Genomic DNA, 24,094 nt, shown 5'->3' on the forward strand with positions numbered 1-24,094 from the left:
CTATCTGCTCCAACTGTTTAATTCAAAGGAAAGAAAATAGAAATAAGCATAACCTAAATGTGCTGCAACAGAACAGTCATCAATGTTGTAAAAGCCTTACTGTAATCCACTTACTCTAAGTGGATTTGCAAGCCTGTTGTTCCTCTTCGTCTAATGTACAGTCTAAAAACTTAAGTAAGTGAGGCCCAACGTTGTAAGCACCAGAGAAGTCAGACCCTGCCCTGTCCTCTGCTTGCAATCTTTCACACAAGACAAAGACTGGATGAGGAGGGACGTAGGGAAGGGGAATCACAGTGGCTCATAGTTTTGCAGCTAAGCACAGTGTGGATGGGAACGCATACAAGGATCTTGGGTCAGCATACAAGGAAACAACTCAGCATTTGAAGCAAATTTTTATTGTAGTGCCACTGTAATAGTCACTTGAGGTTGTTTTGGGTCCAGACAAGATTTTTCAAGAATAAGGTGCTACACCAATGTAAAATGTTAGAGAAACATAGAAACATTCTGTGTTTCTAGAAGGGAAAGTATGGTCATGTTCCAAATGGGAAGGAGATGGAAGCTGTGCAGCAGTTTCAAAAGGCTTTGAAAAGAAAGTTGAGGGAGAAAGGTCTAGCAGTCAGCGGACTATTTAAGCTTCTGGTGTGGTGAATTATGAAACATTAATAAATACAAATGGTGAGGGGAAAGTTCTTTGAGCTGAGGCTAGGTGAAGGTTTTACTAATTAATCCAATGCTGATAAGCCCTTGAAGCCAAAATTTCAAGAATTATCATATTCTTCCACCAGTAGAATGAAAATTATTTAAGAATGGATTATAGTAAAGGCAGCTTGCAATATCTCCTCTCCTGGTTTATAAGCCTCTTGGAAGAGTGTTCTGAAGCATATTCATACAGCTCAAAAATGAGGAACCTAACTGAAAAAAAAAGAAAAGAAATAAAGAGATTTTACCTTTTAACACTTTGGGAAAAGCGATAAAATTTGGGAAAACCTGTGAATTCACAGTATTTTTATATTGCAGGAGTTTGCCACAGTGACTTAAGTGATGTGGTTCTCTTAGCACAGGGACTGGACTTAGTGGGGTATGCTTTCTCCAAAGTATGTCTCTTTTCACCTGTAACCTGGCTGTAATAATATATGGACCTTTGTTCCTATCCTCATTGCGTTCTCCTGATTTAACCTTTACAGAATATTTTCATTCTTTTTGCCAAAGCTTTTCTGATGTTCAGTTTGAAGAAATTCTGTGATACTTACCTGTGTTACGAAAAATTAGCAGAAAAAAAGCATTTTCTAGTAGTTTTAAGTGATCACGTGGTTTCCTTCGCATGTTGAGAGAAGGTATGAGATATAAGGTAAATGGAGAGAAGCACCTGTGTTCTTAACTTTGGTACTTGCTAGGATCTCTGGCTTTAGTAAATTCACAGGTTTTGGTGAGTCCTAGCCTCCTTCCGTCAAAGCAAAAGCTCACCTTCCAGTGCTTTCAGCAGGTCACCTGGGATAATAACATGCACTGTAGAGATGTTTTGATATTGTCTCTCTGAGGCACCTTATTTTGATTCTCTGGAAGGCTTTCACGGAAGTTGACCTGAGAACACAGCCTCAGCATCCTTGTCCACACATTCTTCATAACAACCTGAAGAGCTGCCAGACTTCAAGGAAGGGTGAATTGTTCTGCTGAAAAATGGGCAATGGTGACAGCAAAGGTAATCGTATTTTTCCTACTTAGCATTTGAAATAAGATGAGAGCTGTGCTGCATGTGTTCGAGTAGCCTGAAATGGGGGGTACATGTGGTGTGTTCCCAAGTCTCTCAGCAGTGGCAGAGTGTTGAAGAGTGAAGAGAGCCAAACCTGGCACAGCTGGTATTAAGCCATGGCTTAGTTTCAGTAGGTGCTATTTACCAAAGTCTTACTCTTTGCCAGGAAGTATGTATGTGGCCCAGGTCACTTCCTGGCCCTGTTTTGGATGCAGACCTGAGGAGAGTGTGTGCCCATTGCTGCCAGGATGATGACCCTTATTTAACTTATTCACACCTGAAGGGTTTATACATATCTATGTCTGAGTTTAAAAAAAAAAAAAAAAAAAAAAGTAGCTAGCCTCTGGATCACTTCTATTTTTCTTGGAAGTGGTTCTGTTTTTTTTTTTTTAAATTGTGATGCACCAAAGTTGTGTTAAGGGTTAGTGAAGAAACTGCTTTCATGTCCATTCCACTGGATGAGAAGAATAGAAAACAGAGCTGTTAATGAAAGATTGGTGAAGTAGATCTTTAATGTTTATAATTACAAGCGTAAAGTTACAAAGGTCAGTCGACTGAAAGGTGCCTTTTGTTATTAACACAGTTGTACATGGAGTCCAACCCTAAATTCGAATTAAGTTCATCTATTTGAATATAGTTCATATGTTTTGTTCTGAAAATAAAGTTGTGCTCAAATGATATGTATAATTGCCAGCATTGTTCTATTGATAAAAAGTTTATGTGGATATTTTGCTGTAAAATTGCTCCCTCTCTTAAATCTTTATGATGGTGACTATACTGATTACAGCTGAACTTTCTTGCCTGGGAGAAATCTAAATATCTATCTAATGAGGACTTCCAAAGAGTGCTTGTTTATGTGTGTTGCTTACTGTATACTTGCTGATCACAAGCACACTAGTCTCCTTGCAGTGCCATCCTTTTCTTGGATTCATAACAAACTAGTTAATGAAAATTCATCTTTCTGATGCAGCATATTGGGAGAACACAGGCTTATTTGTGTCCTCTACTGACTCCATCTAGGACAATAGTAAAGCTGTCCCTGACTCCCTGCAGAAAATGATGCCCCTGCACTGAGTTCCAGAAAGGTGGTATGCTTGGGCTAAGCCACAGCAACCCAATGTCTAGAGGCAACATCGTTTTCAATTTATATTAATATGCAAGGCTGTGAACTGCAATGGCTGAAGGCTGTGATTCACAACCTCTGTCAGATAGAGATATGCTCCCTGAAGAAGTTGCTGTTGCCATCCGAGGGGGCAGTGGCCTCTTTAGCTAAGTCTTTCCTTTCACAGCTCAGTCTGACAGGGATTGGGACTTGGAGCCTGGGACTGTTTTAAGGTCTCCTTCAGTAGAGTAATACAAAGGCATATTTTATTTGTTCTTGTATTTAAGCTGTTCAAAATCAGTACAGCCCTTTCCCTTTGCCCCTTATTTTTCCAGTGATGGCTTTTCCACTCTAGTTTGGCAAGTATGATATAAAGAACCATGTGATTTGTAATAGGAATATTTGGTTCACTGAAGTCCTCCTTAATCATGAGGCAAAGTCCATTTGAGCTACCAAATGAATATTCATCAGTCATCCTGCACATAGCCAAGTGGTAATTAATTCTTTCTCTTCTGGTGACTACATGCTCCTGATATGGTAAAGAGAGTCAGGGAAAAAAGATAGGAATGACATTGCAATCCTGCTGGTTTGCAGGCTTGTAGACGAAGAGGAGAATACACTTCCTTCTAGTGTTTTGGGCTTATGTCTTCCTAAAAAATGGGGAGGAAAAAAAAATCGTTTGCTGTCCCTGTGTTTGCAGCAAAGAAAGGTATTCTGTTATCCCCTGGACCTGTCAGTAAGGAATTACAGTGGCAGTCCTCTTCTCCCGGGCTTTCCTCTTTGTCCTTTAAATATTGAATTGTCTTCCCTAGTGACCTTTTTACTGGAGAATATAAACTATAGACAATGCTTTCATCTTTAGCTGTTCAACAAATATTCTGTATTGATCATGAATTTGGGCTTTTAGGTGCAGAATTTTATTGACTTAACTGTGAGGTGTGTCTGTACAGCTTCTTTTGCTACCATGCCAGGCAGAAATCAATGTTAAAAACTGTAAATTTCTGTTGAAGCAAAAATTTGAAAGTCTTAAAAATGAGGAATTAAGTGAGCTAAGTAGACTTCTCCGTGGAGCTCTATGTGTGTTCACAGTAAATGGCTGTAGGCATGTATGTATATATTGACATGTATGCACAGCAATCAGGCTGTCTGCAGAACTGTTTGGGTAACACCAACTGAAGTTGGTTTGATTAATGCTACTCAAACGGCAATGCCTTTGGAATTGTCAACTTCCCTTTGGCACTCGTAACATGTGGGAAGGCTTTTCTTTTAAGATCCTTCTGTTGGGCATTTTCTGGACATGTATTTCTTCGGTTCTGCTTTTTAATTGCTGTATCATTCAGTAATCTTTGGATATGCAAGATGCTGAGACCTACAAAATAATGTTACAAATCTACTAGTCTGGATTTTTCCATTCAGCACATGGACCTTGCTTTTTCCTGGGGTGTGTACTCTTCTAAAACTCTTTTCTTCTGATCTATGAAAGAACGGAGTAAGTTACTTATATCTCAGTTGCACGGGCATTTCTTGCCCTCTGGAGATGGATTTCTGAATTTGACAGTAGACCGTATTCCTTTTCTTTTAAGCTTTTGAAATGTATAAATAATAAGTTCTATGTCTACTTTGCTATTTTCTTCAAGGAGCATGAGGAAGAGATGTTTATACAGTCACTAGAGTAAGCATATACCCTTCCATCAAAAATACAGATCTGTGAGACGGGAAGTATCCAGGCCTAAAGCTCTGACAGCAGCAAGCGTGAATCTCGCTCTCTTCCCATCTTCCATTGTTCTTTCTGTTGCCTGTGTCCCATCTCATCCTGTCCTGTGTCCGTGTTCCCACCCCGGGCTGTAATCATCCAGGAAATGTCTCTAATTTCTGTATTAACCTTAACCTCAGTATTATTGAGTATTTAATTTCACTTTGCCAGTAAAGATAATATTCTGACATTTCATTACCCCAGGCTGAAACTGATGTTTGAAGGGATAAGGTGCATTAGCCACAGCAAATATAATTGATGTTGCTTCATGGAATCCAGGAGAATTATTTTGGCTCTCTTCTGTATGTCACGGACCTAACTTTTGCTTCAAATTTCTTACTGGGTGCATCCACTCTCGCTACAAGAAGGATTTAAATTGGAATAGCCCTCATCTACTTCTCTTTTTGAGATCAGTGATCATAATGGAAAGTCTGAATGTAGCCTTGAAGGCAAAGAGAAATACAAACTTCCTTTAGAAGTTTCCATCTTCTCGGTCACTGTATATTTGCTTTTGTGTTGGGGGAGCCATTGTGTTCTGCTCTGATGAGGCTTATATGATGCTTACAGAACTGTTAATAGAAATGTGGCGGCGGATAATGCCTGCTCTTTATTAATTCTTGTCACTTTGTGGCTTTGAAAGGCTTGTTATCTGTTATCAGGAAAAGGAAATGGCTACTGCTATGCAGAAATGCAGAATGCAGCCCTTTCCTTGTGTAACTATTGAAAACCATTATTATAAGCTTTGAGAGGAATATAAATTTAGACACTTGGGTTGTTTGAACTCAAGATTACTCTAATGTGAGAAACAAAAATAGTATAAAAATAAATTATTTTAATATGATGTAAAAGCCAGTAGAGTTGGTTATGAGGTTATATTTATTCATTTAAAATTCCCTCCAAACAAGCAACAGATCCTACCAGAAATTCATGCCTAAGTACTAAGGACAGTATAAATCTCCATAAAATGCATACATGGAAATAAGGTTGGCTTGGTTGTAAGAGTAAAACTGGTTTTGGTGACAGCAGAGCTTGTGTTCCTGGTTTCAGCTGGAAAATGACACTAAAACCTTCTAGGAAATACCCACCTATATCTTAGTTTATTGTCTGTCTTGAAGATCGTCCTGAGTGACGTGACTATATCTGAGCTTAAAAAAACGAAGTGATCCTGAAATGCTGAACCAGGTTCAGAGCTGAAGCAAGTGGGACATGCCTTCTCACAAAATAAGGACCAGAGAAGGAAAAATAAAAATTCTGTTATCCACAGAGATAGCTGAAGTTACATTAAGCTGTTTCCTTGGGCATGTCATTCAGAGGAGGAAGAATTTAAAGATTTATGTCACTGGGGAAGCCAGCATAAGCCAGAATGAAACTTGTGCATGTGGCAGTAATCTCCACGGTATTTGAGTCCATACAGCCGATGACAAGATCCCAAGAAGTTAAGCAGAAGTATTCTGTTTTCTTGTGTGTTTTGTTTCACCTTTGTGGGGGGAAGTTGTACCTGTTATCTCTTGGTTTCATTTGTCTGTGCACATGAGAGATTCCCAACAGAGTCCTTTAACGATTTCTTAAATTTAAACCACAACCTGTCACTGAGTCAGATTCTCTTGTGTTAATAGTTGTATTTGAAGCTGCTGCTCTGTGATTTAACTGCCATACCTTCTTTAAAGCCCACTGTGTCCTTTTGACGAAGAGGATGATGGAATAACAGCCCTTTGTGATTGTGTTTAGTGACAGTAATAGGTAAGGAAAAAGTAACTAATAGACACTTAAATCAGGTAGGCATTTATATTCAGGGAATTGAAACTGAAGGATGTTGTCATTGTCTTAATTTCTCCTAGGGTTAACTTTGCGAGTGGAGATAATCTTTTAAAATATATTAGTTTGAGGGTTTGATCACTTGACTGTTAGTCAGTTGATTCACTGTAATGCTGTGAAGTTACATATTTAGTCAGCACAGATAGCAGTGGTGCATTGATTTATCAAGGTTTGCTTGCTTTTGTGTTATTTGATTGATGTTGTTCAATTTATTATTTTGATTTTTAAAAAACAAAAAAAGAAGGTGCATCTTTTTACTAATTGGTACCTGGACCTATTCTTTTTGCAGTTACAGAATATGTATATCTTGAGGTACAAAATTTGTGAGCTCTTTCTGTTCTCTTGAAAATTAGTTCCAAATTGCTTCACAGCGTGATTAGTAAAAATAGCGATCACTATGGAAAAAAGTCTGATGTTTTAATTCAATATAGAACTCTTGGGTTTTTATGGGTATTTTTTTGTTTTTTCTTTTATTATTCTAGATATAAGCAAGTAAAAATGGCAGCCCATTTGTCATTTATAGAAGCTGATGTATAAAATGTATAATGAAGAAGTAGTATTCTACAAAAGCAAACCCAGCAAACTCAGGTAAAGTGGGAGGGTAAAAGGGTGCCTTTTAGTCATCACTGAACAATGCATCCAAAATGCAGTACGGCCATATGAACAAGGCAGAGACAAGTATCTAGTAGAGATTACAAACAGGATTATTTGAAATCCAGAACATCTGTTGCACAGCTGTGTCATGCCTGTTCCTGGTGCCCTTGTGTCCAAAGTGGTGAAAGAGCAGTTCCAGACCACATAGAGGATACATCCTTCTTCACAGATTTGATGAGGACCAGGTTTTCCCACCATCTCACTCACAGAGCTGAAAGCTGGAGCAGGAGCTGTCAGGATTCAGTTCTAGAAAAACTCGGTAGCTCCTCTGAAATGCATTTTTGGAACCTCTGTTGCAAATACAGATGGGGTTATGTAGTTAATAGATCAGTTGCTGTGAACTGTTTAATCTCACTTGCTTATCTTCTGTGTATGTTCTTCCTCATGACTATACTGGTTTTCATTTGTAACAGATGATTTAGGTGAAACTGAACTTGATTTTGCTCTCTTGCTCTCTGAATATGATTTACATACCACTAAGACAAATCCTGGAATTTGCCTTATTTGAAATTTTTCTTTCATTATTATGGGTATGTATATGTGAAGGTGACAGTCCAAAGCAGCCTCAGAACACATTCTTTTAGGGTATGTATTTCTCCCATGTTGCCTTTTTTTTTAGTTAAACAAAGTGGGATGAAAATATCAGGATTTCATTAGCTAAAATCTATTGCTGGTTTATCTTTTGGTTTAATATAAACACACACGAGCTGAAAGCATCTTCTTTATTTTTCCTTTCATGAGGAGATAGGTTCCTCAAGCAGGAAATACACAGGATACATGGGGACAATGGAGAATATATTCTCTGATCTTGTGATCTGTTTTTCCTAGACCTGACATATCCTTGCCTTGAAATCTTGTAATGAAAATTTGTTAATTGTTGTATTGAATCTGATGGATTTACTAACACTGAGACATCTGAAAAAATCTCATTTGCCTTAAAACAGATGGGCACCTATTCAGATTTACTTAGGAAGTAGAATTTTGCTACTTGATTTTTTTGTTTGTTTGTTTGTTTTCTATTTTATGGTTGAAATACAGGGTTTTTTCCTCTTTTAAGCCCTGTTTAAATTAACACAGTGTGTGTGCTAGGAGGTGTTCCCTTGCACCCTCAGTATTTTCCTGTGTTACCCAGATCCTATGCCTGCTGAGAATATAGGCACAACTCACAGTGCTGGCTTAGAGCCTCCTTGGGCCTTTCTCAGATAAAAAGACTGTTCACTGCCCTATTTCTGAGGAGAAACCTCAGAGACATGCTCATTCTTGTTTGCTCCACAGGCTCCACCATGAAGGCTGAGTAACTGGGATTATGTTCCACTGACAGACCTGATGCTGAATGGACTTCAAAGAACACGTTGCTTGCTCTGCAGAAGAAACAATTGCTTTGGGATTGGCCTGAGATATGAGAGGAAGTGGAAGAAGAATTTAAAAAAAAAAAAAATTGCTTTGCTCTCTGAATCACGCATGCTTTGTGCATGACGGATGCTTCTGTCTGAGCTCTCAAGTCAGTACCTTTCACAGATGTGGTGTCTTCTTAAGGAAGTTTGGAAGCAACTCTAGAAACTAATGGCTTTGCTGCACAGAGAGTGTACATTTTCAGTAAACGTGTCTGTGACACTGAACTACTTTCTGCTAATAGCAAGAATTTTGATTGCTTTAATGAGTTGCAGAGGCTGTAAACTGGCAGCTCTGATTATTCCCCTTACATTAACCACTGTGCTCTATGCATCTGAAAAGCTGTTAAAAGAGCAACTGAACTCATGCTTCTTGTCTGCACTCTGAAAATGAAACATCTTCTGAATCTTTTAAGTGTCTGAAAATTACTGGGTCATCTGAGAGAGGAAATGTTAGCTAAGCTGGCCTTAGCTTGTAAAAGCCAATAAAATCTCCTGGTCCTGGGTAGCAGACCCATAACTGAAAGCTTAACACCAGAATGTATGGGGACCCTTTTAGGAAGCCAATACAGAGCTGAAAGACAAGTGAAGAATAGACATTGTAGTTAAAATAACACAGAAACCAACCAGGCATTCAAATTCTTGCAAGTACAGCATACAAAGGAATTTCTTTGCAGTATAGAAAAGTGCAGATAAATGCTTGGTTGTCATTTCACACATGCCATTTTGCTGTCCTCCCCTACAAACATGAAGATCAGAACATACCCAAAAGAACTGATTTAACTCACACAAGTACACTGATTGCAAGCACTGGACAATGTAGAACAACCAGAAGTCCTGCCATGGCTTTCTTTCATGTCTTGGTCTAAGCTGGTAAGTGAGAAGAGAAAAAAAACAAACCACAAGCAAACAAAACTAAAGCTTTTGATTTTTGGCTATTTATTTAACCTCAGAATCTTTCAAGCCATCTACCCATTTGGAAGATGGAGACCAAGCAAACCACTCTCGTTCTTTTCTTTCCCAGCAGCATGCTGAGCTCCACTTGCTGGTCTGGCACTTACAGACATTTCTAAAAGACAGGTTTGTTTTTACAGGGAGAAGGAAAATCTATATTCTGAGGTAAAGAAAGAAGCTCTCCTGACTCTTAAGACCAGTCTGAAACACTTTGTGGTAAGCATTATTTTCTTCAGAATTTCTCTGTTTTTTTCCTGGTGCCCACACCAAAATTATTCCACTCAGAGTACAAATACAGTAACATTAGTGACAAGACTTGATTTTTTTTTTTTTCCCCATCATTGAAAAAGAGATGCCAGTAGCCTGTTGTTCTGTACATTCATTTTAATGTCCTGAGAAAGTTTGCTGGGAGCCAGACATTTTGATGCAGGTGCTCTCTTGAGGAAGAGAAGTAATTACAAAGGAATTTTACTAGCTTTTAGGAATTTATTGACAGTTGTTCAATTCACTGTAGACTGCAGCAATAATTGCGTGACTGTAGTCTAAATGCAGAGGGTTACTTTGTCATTTATAAGCTCATCACTTTAGGGGAAGGTCTGTGCACTTTTGACTGCTCTGTAAGTGCTAGGACAGGCTTGCAGTACCAAACTAAGTGATAATAGCTCTTTTCTCTACCATGAGAAGAACTGACAGATAACTGCCTATGATTTTTTTCTTCTCTTTCCTTTTTTTAGTGCAGAAGATGACTCTGATCACAGGATTCCTCACTGGGGCTGGAGGCAGCAGCCCTGTTCTGATGTTACAAATGACAGCTCTGGCATTGCTGGTATGAGGTAAGGAGGAGCCCTGCCAAGAAAAAACATCCTGTTGGCATTTTTTTAATCCTGTTTTGGAGTTACTTGGTGTGGCTGAGATGCTGCCTGGGTTATGGGAAAGAAAGAATATCTATTGCAATAAGCTTCCAGTGGAGCATGCACTACATGATTTTTTTCAGCCTTTTTTTTCCATGCTCAGTTTTGTCCAGGAAGCTAAGAAGTGAAATCTGATCCCGAAAGAGCAGTGTTTTGAGACAATTGGTATTTTTATATTATCTTTCCGTGGAATTTTTTATGAAACAATAGCAAAAACCTTCAAGATGAAGAGAAAAAAGCCAAACAGCCCCCACAAATATCCTTCTCCCCTGATGCTTTTGCTTTATTTTTTGAAGAAAGGACAGTCTTCTCATCTCTCATTTTTATGAAAGCAGCAAAGCTTATAGAGAATATTCTGTTCACATAATGCCTTTGCTGCAAGATCTGCGATAGGAAACAGATTTTTCTTCCTCTCACATGAGGGAAAAAATATTGTTTTCATTGTGGTACCTGTTATCCTGGGTGCTCTGTGCACATCTGGAGTGTAAGATAGCCCATGCTTTCACAGTGCATAAACAAATGGAGAAGTATGGTGAGAGAGGGGGAGTTGGCCTGGCACAAAGGTCAGTTCAGTTAATGTCTGCTGTACCACAGAACACAGTATGCTGGAAAATCATTTATGCATCTACGATGAAATACCTGGAAGAAGAAGAAACCCTGAACTTGAATTGCCTCATCAGGCATCAGAAGAATCAGTCATCACAAATGGAGGCTCACTGGTATGAAAAGACAAAAAAGCAAAATTAGTCTGGGTTTGGGAAGGAGATAGTAAGCTTGCACCCCTCATGAAACTAAGACCCCAAGGCAAAAGTCACGTCCTCTCTGCTTCTTAAAATTCAGGAAGTCAACCAGTCCGACAGTGGCCGTTACCAATGCAGGGCCAAAGTAAACAACAGTGTCCTAACTGCTGTGAGCCACTTTATTAGAGTGAATGCAACAGGTAAGCTCTGTGTGACCAGGGGCTTTCTTGAAGAGGGCGTTGGGACATCACATGTTGTCTCTGAAGTGAAATTTCTACATGATAAAAACTGTGTTCACAAAGATGTGTCCTCTTCTCCTAGGGTGTGAAACTAAAAATGATTGCTGCCACACTGTGCCATGTGGATTAAGTTTCATACTCCTCTGTCTCTCTGTCTACGCATGCTAAATGCAAGACTTGGAAAATGTTGGGGATTTGCTTTAGATTGGCTGTGGATCTCTCCGAGCTAATGGGGATAGTTTCCCATGGGATTGCTACTCTGAGCACCATTACCAGAGCTGAAAGGAATTGGGTGGAAAAAGCAGTGTGGGAAAATGTATGTTAGCCTTGGGTTAGATGCAGGACTGTCCCACTTCACCTAGCATCTGTTCTGGGTTTATAGCCACGGCTACATTCACAGGCAGTAAAGTTATTTTCTCTAAAACAGAAATCTATGCATTTTCTTAAATAGAGACCTTTGTGTATGCAAGCAGCCTAGCCTTATCACCTCTTGAATTCACTGTAGCATATGTAGACCTCAGGGAGGATTGGTGCTTAGAGGGCGTGGGACTCAAGATACAGCAGCCACCACTGTGAATTATTTTGTTCTTATTGAGGTTATTTTTCTTTCTCTTGGTTCTTTACTTAGAAGAGAAAAAATACTGTGCAGGAAGACTGAGGGGGCTGAAACACACAGTGGCACTGCCCCTGTGCAATCATTTCTAGACAGGTCTTAACTGGTTGTATACTATGGTGTCCTTTACTTGTGCCAAGTGACTTCAGTTCCAAGCCTCCAGCAGAAGGGAATATCTATTTGGCCTAACTAGCTGAGGTTCTCTTCTGGTGGTTGTAGTGGTGGTGGTGAGCTACTAGAGCTTTGTAGGTTGGCTCTATCAGAGGCAGGCTGAGAAACCAGCTCATATTCCTTCCAAGCTGTTCTCCCAGCTTTGTTAAAATGTAGGGATTATATTCATCTTTTGCCTTCTTAAAGTTTTCTCCAATATATATTTTTTACTAAAAATTAAATAAAAATTATACCTTCAGTCACCTTTGTGCCACTAAGTTTTAGGTAAGGAAAGATGCAGTTCTGTAGATTTTAATTTGCATGTTGGTCATTGTTGCATCAGATGTGAGCATTGTCAACACCACAGAGAGGACAGAGGGTGACCTGGAACAGAAAAAAGCTCTGAGGTTGGATTCTGAGCTGGAGAAGATGTGGGTGGTGGTCATGATATCCTGAATAACTGTCTATGTCAAAGATAGATAGATAGATAGATAGATAGATAAGCTTATGATTGAATTTATAAAATCCCAAGTCTCACAGGTAGATTTCTGTCACGGCCCTTGTATATAACAACTCCCCCCTTTCCCACTGTAGTAATTCCATAGAGGTTAGTGGTCTAAAACTCCCCAGACAGGAAGGTGAAATGATCCCAACTAACTTGCACTGGTTTTGGTTTTGAGTGATTTTGCAGAAGGTGCAGCTGAGCTGTTCTCCTGCCAACATCCACAGAAGTCACCTGGCTCAGTGTCCAGTTCCTGGTCGTGCCAAAACAGAGTGCACTGAATGAGCACAAGACCATTGTTTTATGGATTTCAGATACCTCCTGTATGGCCTTTGGGGAATATGTAGTTATGTGCTAATGTGACATAAGGTATTTTGTAAATTAAATACTGAGCCTGAGCTCAGGCAGTTGATTTATATGTGTGAAAGTCTCTTCTTGGCTAGATGACCCCTCAATGTAACCTCCAAGATGTGGTCTTGCATTAGTCACTTTTTGAATAAGTTTGTGTTTTATTAATTTGGATTGGCACATTTTGTTCCTGATAGATTTTTTTAAATTTTTTGTGTGTTTTGTGTATATTTTCATCTTTTTTTTTTCCACCCAAGGACTCACACCATGAAGACCATTTGTGAAGTCTGAGCTGCTTTGCTTAAGCAAGATAATATTCCTGAGATGCTGTAAGAAAAACTTCATTTTATTGCACATGATGAATGTCTGGAATTCACATTGTGTTTCATGGCACACTTCAAGGTTTCGGGGGACTTATTTCTGAACTTCCTGGTGCTGGTTCACTGGGGTTATTCACTTTACCTGTTAACCCTATCTACCTCCTAGACCGAGAAGAATAATTTCTTCATGCCCTTTCTAGTCCTAGAACTGAAATTCTCTCACATCTAATGTCAGTTCTTCCAGGTTTTGCCTTCATTGTGGCAACAGATTTCTCATTGTTGTGCTCTTTGAAATGAAGAGATGGTTTCTTTCCAGTTGTACTTTTCTAGGACCTGCTTCCTATGCAGAGAAAGCTTTCTGAGAAAGCTTGAGGCCCTTATTCAACTCTCAGCAGCATAAGCTCAAGTGGGGTGGATGCACAAGAAGCAGAAATGAAGTCAGTGTCAAATTCAGTGTTCTGCAGACAGAAACAAAACCCAGGCACAACGTTTTACACTAACTGGGATGTTTTGAAAGGCTATTTTGTCTACAGACTTTTAACAGTGTCCCTCTCCTATTTTCCAGGTATTTATGTAGATTTGCCTTTTGTGTAAAGTATTCTCTCATGGGACTTAAAATTTGGTACCAAATGACAAAGGAAAGATGGTTACATCTGTATCTGTTTCTGTGGTTACTAAAGCTTCTGACCTCTGTTGTGTTCTTCATACTTGGGCATGTGTGTAATGTTTCTGAATGTCAAGCAGTCACATCTTCTAAATACATAAGTCAAATGATCATTTATCTCCTCATCACTTTGCCAGGTATCTGATTTTTTTTATCAGCTCTGTAAGGACTGCAATTGTTGCTGCTTTGTGAGCCTTTCCATCAAAGGCAGCCTGATTTTGGATTCTTGTTGAAATAAACATGTATGTCACATCTGACAGAACCAGCTGCTTAAAGGGCATCCTTGATGCTGAGAAGCAGTAACAAGCAGTATAGATGTCTTGCTAGCTGGGGGAAGCGGGAGGTGGAGCGGCCCAGGAAGAGCATTGTGTGATCCTATGTTTTGGGCTCCACTGAGCCAGTTCAGACTGCAGACATTTTTAGCACTACTCTTCAGCAGGCAGCATTCTGTACAACTACACATCAGCATGATGCTTCTCCTCTAGGTTGGTGTAGCTATGTTTCCACCTCCTGGCAACTATAAGGAATAGCTGAAAAGAGACTAAGGAGAATTATGTTTTTATTTTTGCAAGGCACTAGAAGATGAAGTAGGAATTTTAAAGAGGCACTTTTCTTGAGCTCAAAGAGATTTTTAACTCTTCAAAGTTCAGTATCTATGCTATGTATAAGCACAGAAGCTCTTTCCAAATGGTTTGCTTTCTAACTACCGTGAAAGTGAGTGCTTGAGCTGAAAGGTCATAAATACAAGGTGCTTGCAGCAGGACTGTAAGTAATAAGACATGAGACAGACATTTTACATTGAGGAAGGCAGCATGAGTGTATATCCATGGTAACTGGGGACAGGAACACACTTAGTGAAACTCCAGTCTCTAAAACACCTATACATTCTGCCTATTAAGGACAATTGTTGTAGAGGTACCCACTGTTACAGAGGACATGTATTCAAGATTGTTGGCATTCTGTGAGAAGTGCCCTTCAGTAATAAGAAAATGTTAATTTTGCCAAATAAAAATCTCTTTCACAAGTCAGGATGACCTCTCCCTGTCATTGACAATAGTGTAGCCAGAGCTGGGTTTTCTTTCAGGACGTAATCAGAAACCTATAGTGACTGTTTCTTATTCTTTGCCAGGTCAATGCCATCTGCCTATTTCACAGGAAAGACCAAAAGTCCATTTGGTAGCCAACTCACAACTGCTGTGTGTGAACAGGAAAAAGACAAGTTTGAGTAGATAATGAAATACATCTTTCTAGAACTGATAAAGACTGCTAGTCCAAAACTTCCAGATGAAAATGGCTTTTCCAGTGGAAACTGATTTTCAAGCTAACTGTTCAAGTATGCATTCAGCCAGGATCCCTTACGGGCATAATGAGATCACTGTTTTTTATGCTCTTGTTAACTGCGTTTGGGGAAGTTTTGTAGTGCATGTTCATAAGCCTGGTTGAGTAGAGGTGCTGATCTCTATAAGGTTGTTTTCTTTGTTGTTCAGTTGCAGGGACTCCCATGCAAGATGCAGTCAGTGTCCACAGCTTACATTCCTCTATATGACGCATTGCTTTACTCAGAAAAATCATCCTGTTCAAAGGGGCTTGTTGGAAGCCTATATAGTTCAAAGGTACCTCCAGTGTATCCCTTTGGATGAATTTTTAATTCTTTTAGCCAGAGGCTATCTATCATTACAGAAGACATAAACTAGCTCTGACAATGAACCATGTAGAAGCAATGTGCAACCCAGATTTTTAGTAGTGGAGACTTTGCAAACAGGCCAAATACATTTTCCTGCTGTGGAGGAGGGCTGTGAGGTACGCAGCTCTTGGCACTCCAAGCAGGGAGCTGAGGAGGAAGAGGTGAGGAAAACTGGTGAGGGAGCACTGCCAGCACCATTTTGCTCTCCTATCTCCATTTTGAAGATAGCTGCTTGCCTTTGGGCCTCAGGGCTGGAGGCATCCCCTCATTGAAAGGGGAGGAAGGCAATGTGGGCGCTGAGCCTGGGCCACACTATGAGCCTGGATGCCCTGCTGTGGGGTGGGTTTTAATGGCTGCCTGATGCTGTATGTGGCTGAGGGAGTGCTGTGTTTGCCTGCACAAACTGGACTTTCTGGGAGTGGCATCCCTGGCAGCTGCTCAACTGAAAGGGTCCACTTTAATAAGAGACTTATACGGAAAGAGGTATGTAATCAGTGATACAGCCTCATTAGCTGAGCATCTCTAGATACCTTGCCACTTAAAGTGCAACAGCTCTAAACGTGTGTGCATAATGGTGTATCTCTGTATATTGATTTTTATAAATACACATATATGCAGCAACATGCACATGTAGACACAGCCACAGCACAGACGCTTTTAGCAAATTAAGATGTTTTATGTGTATTTAAGTGGATCCATAGCTGTGCACCATGGCATGGGCTGTACAGCCCTGGCATGGAAAAAGGCATGAATGCATGCAGCAAAGGCCTTGTGCTGGGGAGGGGGAGGCTTCCCGAGTATGCTTCTGATGCTTCTGCACACTCCGTGCTAGCTGAATTTTTTTTCATCGTATTTCCCTCTCTTTTGCTTGTTTTATAGTGCCTTGTCTCAACTTTTCACACAGCACCTTAGGACATTGATTAAGGAACAAAAAGTCCTGATATGCATGTTCTCCCAGCCTGGAGCAGGCATTGCTCTGCCACCTAGTCCTCAGGAGCTTCCCCTCTGGGCTCTATTTTAAACCACTCTGGGAAGATGAGAAAATGCAGAGCTTTTACTGGCAATGACCACAATCCCATGACAGCATCAACGTCTGTGCGAGCTGACCTGACTTCATTTTACCAGCAATGACCACAATCCCATGATAACATCAACGTCTGTGGGAGCTGACCTGACTTCATGTCAGATTTTTCACCTGCAGACCACTGGTCTACAAATGGGCCGGCAGTTCAGGCAGCACAAACCAGAATAAGGACATCCTGTAGGACTGGGCTTCCCCTGGCTGCTCTACTCTTCTGCATCATACTCCCTTGCATTGAGCATAAAATCTGCCAGAAGTGCTGCTAACCAGCTGCAACACAGGAAAGAAATGTGGTGAGAAGTTTGACCGAAAACCATTGTGGAGAATTTTTCTAAACTTCTAAGTGACGCAGAGCTATAGGTGTTAAGCTGGCTCACCAGAAAGGGAGTTTATAACAGCAAAGAAGCCTAGTGAGGAAGGAAACAGGTAAAGCAGAAGCATCACCTTTAGTTTATTATACTGCACTAGAAGATTGTAGAGAGTGATAAATGCCATTCTGACACTGGTGTCACAATTTTGGTTTGCATTCGAGAGGTGAGATGTGTAGTTTTTTCCAATATAGATATGAGTTTCTATTTCAGGTGGGCTTTGTAATACAGTTGATTTGTTCCACTTGATGTAAAAATCACAGAAATGGAAGCCACTGAAAGAAAACTATTGAGACTTCTTTGCTATGTGATAATAGTATGGATTTCATATTTAGAAGTGTTGATCTAGCTGGTCTATAAACACAGAAGAGGAGACAAGGTTTTCCCTTCCTACCCCCCCCCCCCCCCAAAAAAAAAAATAAAAAAAATAAATCTACTTCTATGTGATCAGTCTGAGGTGGGCTGAGTATGGAGCTCCTTGAAACTGGAGTAGCTGACTCCCATCTGAGTCTGTCAGGGGTTCCTGGGACTTCTTTCAGGATGCTCACCGCTTTTCAGGGGAGGAAGAAGTTGTCACTTTCAAAGAAAATTAACTTCCCTGGGGTGTGAAGGAGGAGGAGCAGTGAACAGCTGAAGGAGAGAGGCCTGGTAGTCCTGTGTCTCTACCTCTGCTTGGCACTGCCTAAACTATGGTTAGTGATGCTACATGTAAGATTGACTGATGGGTGAGGAAGGACCACCTGGTGTTTTATTTCTGCTTTGCACCAGTTCTTCTGCTATTCCTGTTCTTTTTAAAGTGGGAATTATTTGAGGTTTGCAGCTTCTTTACATGCAGTTTGGTATGTGTGATGCAATTCCATCACATTTGGGTGTAGAGTGGGAGGCCAATAACTTTGGCTAAAAGGTAGGGAGGAAACTTTCATCTGGGGAGTCCGAGATATGCACTGATTCTTACCAAAGTGTTTTGGCAGTTAAGAGTCCACCTATAAACCGTTCCTTTTCTGTTCATCTTTGAATACTTGTATGGGATGCTTTTTATTGGATCATCCACAGCTCTGAAGGCAGTAAATGTACTTGCGGGTTGTTGGTTCCCACGTTCTTCCTGGGCAACCAGGTGCAGTAGATCCACAAGAGGCAGGAATTAAAGTAGTCAAGGTCACAAACATCTCTGTTGTAGACAGATTTCATTGCTTGAGGTTTGGGAATGAGTGAGAAACCCCTGAGGTTAATGACCAACGAAGTGGTCTGTAGTGGGATTCTGTAGGGCCAGGAGCAGAAGTTGCTTAGCACAGCTATGCTGGTCCAGTGACTGTGCAATTGAGGGAAAACTAGCTACGGTTAAAAAAGAAATCCTTTTTCTTGGCCTCTGGAAATTGCAATATACTTGCCTCTGGATAGTTAACCTGGAAGTGTCATATGTTTGCTGACATTGGATAGAACTGCAGATGGTTTATACCTGGGAAGGTCAAGCTGTTAGGTACATGCACTAGGTTTTTCTCCCATACAATGGAAAATGCAAAGCAAACATCTTCTCTCTTTCTGAAAAGAAGAGAACAGGCTACTGGGGGTGGTGTTCGTCTCATTCATTCTTTGCTCCTACTCTCTGTTCCTGACACTAGGTTACAGTGCTTTCAGAAGAGGCTGGCTGCAAGGCAGCTACAGATACGCGGTGTACAACTTGTCTCATGTAATAACTTCATGGGACTAAGCTATTTTCTAGATGGGCTGGCATTAAGAAGGTAAATATTTCTGAGAGAAGATGTCCACTTGCTTTCTTGAATTACAGCTATTAATGATGAAAAAAAAAAAACCAGACAAAATACTCATCTGCTGCATGTCTTTTTTCTCCCCCCTCCCCCCGAGGAAAAAACCCACTTTATTGTAATGTTACCATTAGTATTATTCTAAATATTTATATCTTGATGGATTCAACACACAGACATCACAAACATATGCCCTGCTCTGGAGGAAGCTTCAAACCTATTTACCTTCAGGTATATGTTACCAAAACACTGTAATTTTATAGTTGTTTAGGATAACTTGTTCATAATTGTTTTGAGAGCTCCTTCTATTATTCTAGTTCTCTCTTTCTTTCAGAAAGCCATCTACCCTCTATTTCCCAGTCTCAAGAGAAAGCTTTAGAGTTTTATGTATTTGGAACTGAATGAAACTAGCTCATGAACTGATGGGTTGAATTTCGCAGCTACAAACCATCTAACCATCTGTGGCTTCCACTGATGCCAGCAAGTATATGACAAATAGGGAGCCTGGGAAGAAAATGCACTATGAAGGTACAGCTTCTCCAGTCGCTAACAGTGCTAACAACCTTCTGCTGTGCTAGTACAGGGATTCATGTATGCATTTTCAGGGCCAGGGTATCTTTCAGAGAATAAAAATGCCAGGAGACTATAAAGTCAAAACAAAAGTCCATTAGCCCAGCAGCATTTGCAGCAGCCAGCTGCAGATGGTTAAGGAAGAAGGCTAAGAATATAGCAAAACCACAACCTCTCCTTTCCCCAAAAAACTTTTCAGTTTCTGACAATGAACAGTTCCACTGCTGTTGCCCTTTTTGATATGTCTTTCTCCCAGGACATTCAAAGTCTGCCTATATTTTGTAACTTCATTTCCAGTGGAGGGACTTGAGGAATTCCCGGGAGGGGACCATTGCTTGAGCAGCAGTCAAGCCAAATCTGTCCCCTGAGCACGGACTGCAGGCTGCTCTGGTGCAAAACTCTTCACAAATAGTGAACAGGCTGCACAAAAATCGCCCATGGCTTGGCCCTTGAGGTGCACAGGGAATGAGGAGCCACAGACACATTTGCTGCTACATTTCTTCAGATGTCCTTACAACTCAGATGCCTGGCAGCTCATGTCAAATCTTTGAAGAGAAATGGGAGACCTTCTTAAATTGCCATTTGAACTGCTCCAGTTATTTATTACAAGTGTGGTACCAGTGATATCCCCAGCTTCCAATTTCCCATGCTTGAAAGGACAGCTAAAAGTGGAGGCTGACCTGGCCATGTTGAAAATACGGCATAACCAGCATCTTCAGAAAAAGTGCTGGCTGCCTGCAGGCTTCTGAGTCGGTTGCTGTGTGGTTGGCATCACAGTGTAAGGTTCCTGGCCCCCTGAGATGACAGGCAACCCTGTGTAGGGTACAAGGACTCGTACCTGCAGAAACCCTGCCTGTCTCTCAGAGCTGAGTGACAGAGGAGCATGGCTTTGAGGGGCCTTGGTGATGAGGTGGAAACATCGAATGCCTTGTAGTGGATGCTGCTGCATGAAAGATTTGATGGCTAAAAGTGTCGGTTTGGATTTTAAATAATGTAGCTTTGCTTTGCATAGTAGTTACCTATCCTTGTACAAGAAGTTGGGAGAGCTGACACAGCTGCATGCAGCTGTTTCCTCCTCTTGTCCCTCCCTGCCCAAAGACACCAGGGGTTATAGAGAACATGCTTTTGAGGCAGGGTCTTCTCTACCCTTTAAAATGTGCTTCTGCTGCAAAGCAGAGCCATATTTTGCTGAGTTAACAATGGGAATGGCTGTGACATATCAGTTATTCTTTAAAAAGTTGAGGTGACGACTGATGCACTGATTGATACCTGGTTCTTTATGATCTGCACCTTTTCCTCCTTCAGACTGTGATAACGTGTATTTTCATTATGTTAGACTTTGCTCTTATTTATCTGATTTTAAGTTGGTGCTTTGTATAGCTCAAGGCCTGTAGGTTCTGTTTGATGTGTAACAGCAGACAACTTAAGGTTGTGGTTTGTTCTTCATGTCAAAAGCAGTTTGTGTCACATCCTTTTCAGAGGAGTGTGCAACCAGATGGTTTGTTTTCACTCAGTTCTTTTGCAGGGGGTAGAGGCTATGTCTGTCTGTGAGACAAATCAGCTGCATATTAAGATCTCAGAAGCATCAATGAAAAGAAATTAATGAACTAAACAGCTGAAAAGAGGGACTATCTGGGATGGACAGTCCTAAACTGAGATAGTTCTCACCTCTGCAACTATATCCGGTCCTCTCCTGAGGACAGAGAGGGAGGGGATCTCCAGATACATCTCTGCAGTTCCCTGGTGCGCAGGAGCCACCTCGTAAGCAGCCACCGGGACCGGCATCCACGTTGGAGTGGCTGTGTGTGCTCATATCTCTCTCCTCATCCCCAGCCAGGACTGTGAGTATCGGAAGACCAAGAGCACGCCGCCGACACTGCTGCTGTTCATCTCCTGTGCTCCTCTGGCCGAAGGGCTCCTCTCCAGGCTGACAGCCGGGTGGGGAACTTTCCTCCAGCCTCAGCATCCACTGGGATGAATCCGAGCGTGAGCGGTGCCGTTCCCCAGCTGGAAGGCTGAGGCTAATAGAAGAGTGACGCACATATCGCATGGTCTTGTGCCAGCCGCTGCTGTCAAGGTTGAGTAAAAATTTTAATTTATTTTAATGTAGTTATTCAGACATTTTAATTCCATCAAAGGAAATAACACAAGACGATCTACAAATATTCATTTGCTACTTCTAAATTAATTTGATTCAGTTGTGCTTGGTTCCTCCTTTTTGGGTTTTACTTTGAGACTTCTCACAGGCACAAGTATTTAAGGACTGTGAGCCTTAAAAATTGCAGTCTAAATTCTGAGTTTTGTACATGAATATTAAACAGAGTAATATACTGTTCTTTCTGTAAAGCCCCATTTTTAATTATTAACACCTGTTCTTTTGAGCAAATAAACCCCATATATATGAGACTTGTATGCATTTAAAAAAAAAAGAGAGTTCTCTGGGACAAGTTCCAATATGACAGTATTCTGTATATGAATATTTATAGATCCATCAAAACTGGTGAATACTGAATTTGCTGACAAACGTTGTGGAGGATTTTTTTTTTACTTTTCTTTTGAAAGAGACTGAAAAATTATTTGCAAATGGGGTCAAATTCAATATATAATTTTAGCCAAAACCCATATTTTTTATTTTTTGGTTAAAAAAAATTTCAAATACTTTTTGATTGAAAGCAACTTTTCCATGCATAATTTATCCAAATTGCAAAAAACCTCAAAGCCTTTCAACAGTAGTGAATAAAATGAAGCAAAATATTTCATTTGTGGCAAAGATTTTAAGTGAGCAAAAATTACGTTTAGGAGTTTCATAGTGTAAAATATATGTTGCCTGTTGTGTGTTAGTAGAATATTGATCGATGTGGTTGCACTGGCATTGTTTTCAGGTTGCAATGAAAGCTTTTCCTCCAGATGCATTGATGTTTTGTTAGAACTGTGCAGAAAATCATCAAGCTGTTGTCTTCATGTGCGTATGTATCACATTATGTTTAAGAAAATACTATTGCTTCTTGCACTCAGCTCACAAATGTGGCAGCATTTGTTCTTTCTGTGCCACAAGTACGGCTGTGTTCTGCGTTTTTGCTGTGTCCCACATGTCCTCACTTGATATATTTTACCTTGAAAATGTTATTTTTAATGCTGCATAATTGAAGCCTGTTACTTCTTCAGCAATTGATACCAGATGAGGATTTAGGCTTCTGTGTGCAGTGAATCCTGGCTGCCTTTCCACCTTCTCCCAGCACTTATTGAGAAGCATCTTGTATATAAATATGGGTGTGAACAGTGCATGATTTAAACAGAGCAGAATAAAAGTCCTGTTGCAAAACACACACCATTTCTGAATCAACAACCGCACAAAGTCTGGTGTGTATTGGCTTTTGACTTGGGAATGAAAACAATGGATTAGTATTTCCCATGAGATGGAAACACCATTTTCCAGTCACCTCTAGCTGCGGGTGACTGTGTCGGAAAGTAAATGATTAAAGAGATACAAATGACTGCATAAAGGAGAGAATGACTAAAGGGCTACTGAGAAGACAATTTGGAGGAATGCAGAGGCGAGGGATGGAAAATGAGATAGCATTATGGGCAGGCTCCAGGGAGCCTTAAGACAAAAGTGTGGCCACTGATGTGTGATGGTAACATCAGAAAACTGTGGTCAGTATATGGCTACTCTAGTGTTGTGGAAACAGGCATACACTCTGAGACCTTGGGGCTTTATCCCCCAGCTGCCTGGGAGCACAGCAGTGCATTGGTTGTGAACCTTTCTGCTGTGACAGAATCAGTATGAGTCCACCATCAACTGCAGTCCTTGAGACCTGAACAGAAGAGGTTGGGAGTTTGCCTGTGGAATGCATATGTATATTGTTCAGTACAGTGTAGTGCAAGTATGCCATGCCAAATTTGGGTTATTTATATATGATATCTAACCCTAGAAAAGTATCAATGATGTTCTTGGTCAAATCTATGTTCAAGCAACAGCTGAACAGGTTTTCATCAAAATTCTCTGCTGAGAACCTCTTATATTTTAATTGGAAATCCCTTGGATAGCATGGAGTTCTGCTCTTTTGTGTGAACCAGGAAACAACATGTTGGGATGACAGCACTGTCTCAATCTTACTGATGAACCGCTGTCCTTTTGCCAAAAGGGAGCTAGCAATTTTTAAGATATGGCTTGTTAAAAAGTATATATAGTTGTAGAATAGTGCAAGTTACTAGATGCCTCTTTAGTTCACTGTGTCTATGAAAGCAGGAAACCAACGCACATGTTTTTGATCTCTTGCAGTAAGACAGTTGCCCTTTTTATTCTACTGCAGAAGTGGAGTTACCATTCAAGAAATTAAAAGCATGCAAGGGTTAGGAATTATTTCTTTGTCAAATAGTTGATGAAGTCTAGGTCCTAAACTTTCCTATACATGCTGTTACCTTGATTTTTCAGAAAGAGTTGTAATGTATGTATGTTTGCTCTTGCAAAACCTTTTTTCCCTCTCCTGCAGGTAAGCATGAAGCAGCAGTAAGAGGTCTGTGGCTATCTTTGTGCTAGCTAGCTTGGCATGAACAGTGAGCAGCTAGAAATGCCTATAAAATGGTATCAGAGATCCTGGATTGTTAAAACTTGTTTGTAAGCAGTAGTCTTATTTTCAAAAGCCTTTTTGCTTTAGTTTCTTGAGCACAAGAATGATACTTGACATGGGGTCTTGTTTAGAACTTCTGTTTTCAAAGGAA

Source organism: Athene noctua, chromosome 1 (assembly GCF_965140245.1).
Source record: "Athene noctua chromosome 1, bAthNoc1.hap1.1, whole genome shotgun sequence".
Lineage (NCBI taxonomy): Eukaryota > Metazoa > Chordata > Aves > Strigiformes > Strigidae > Athene > Athene noctua.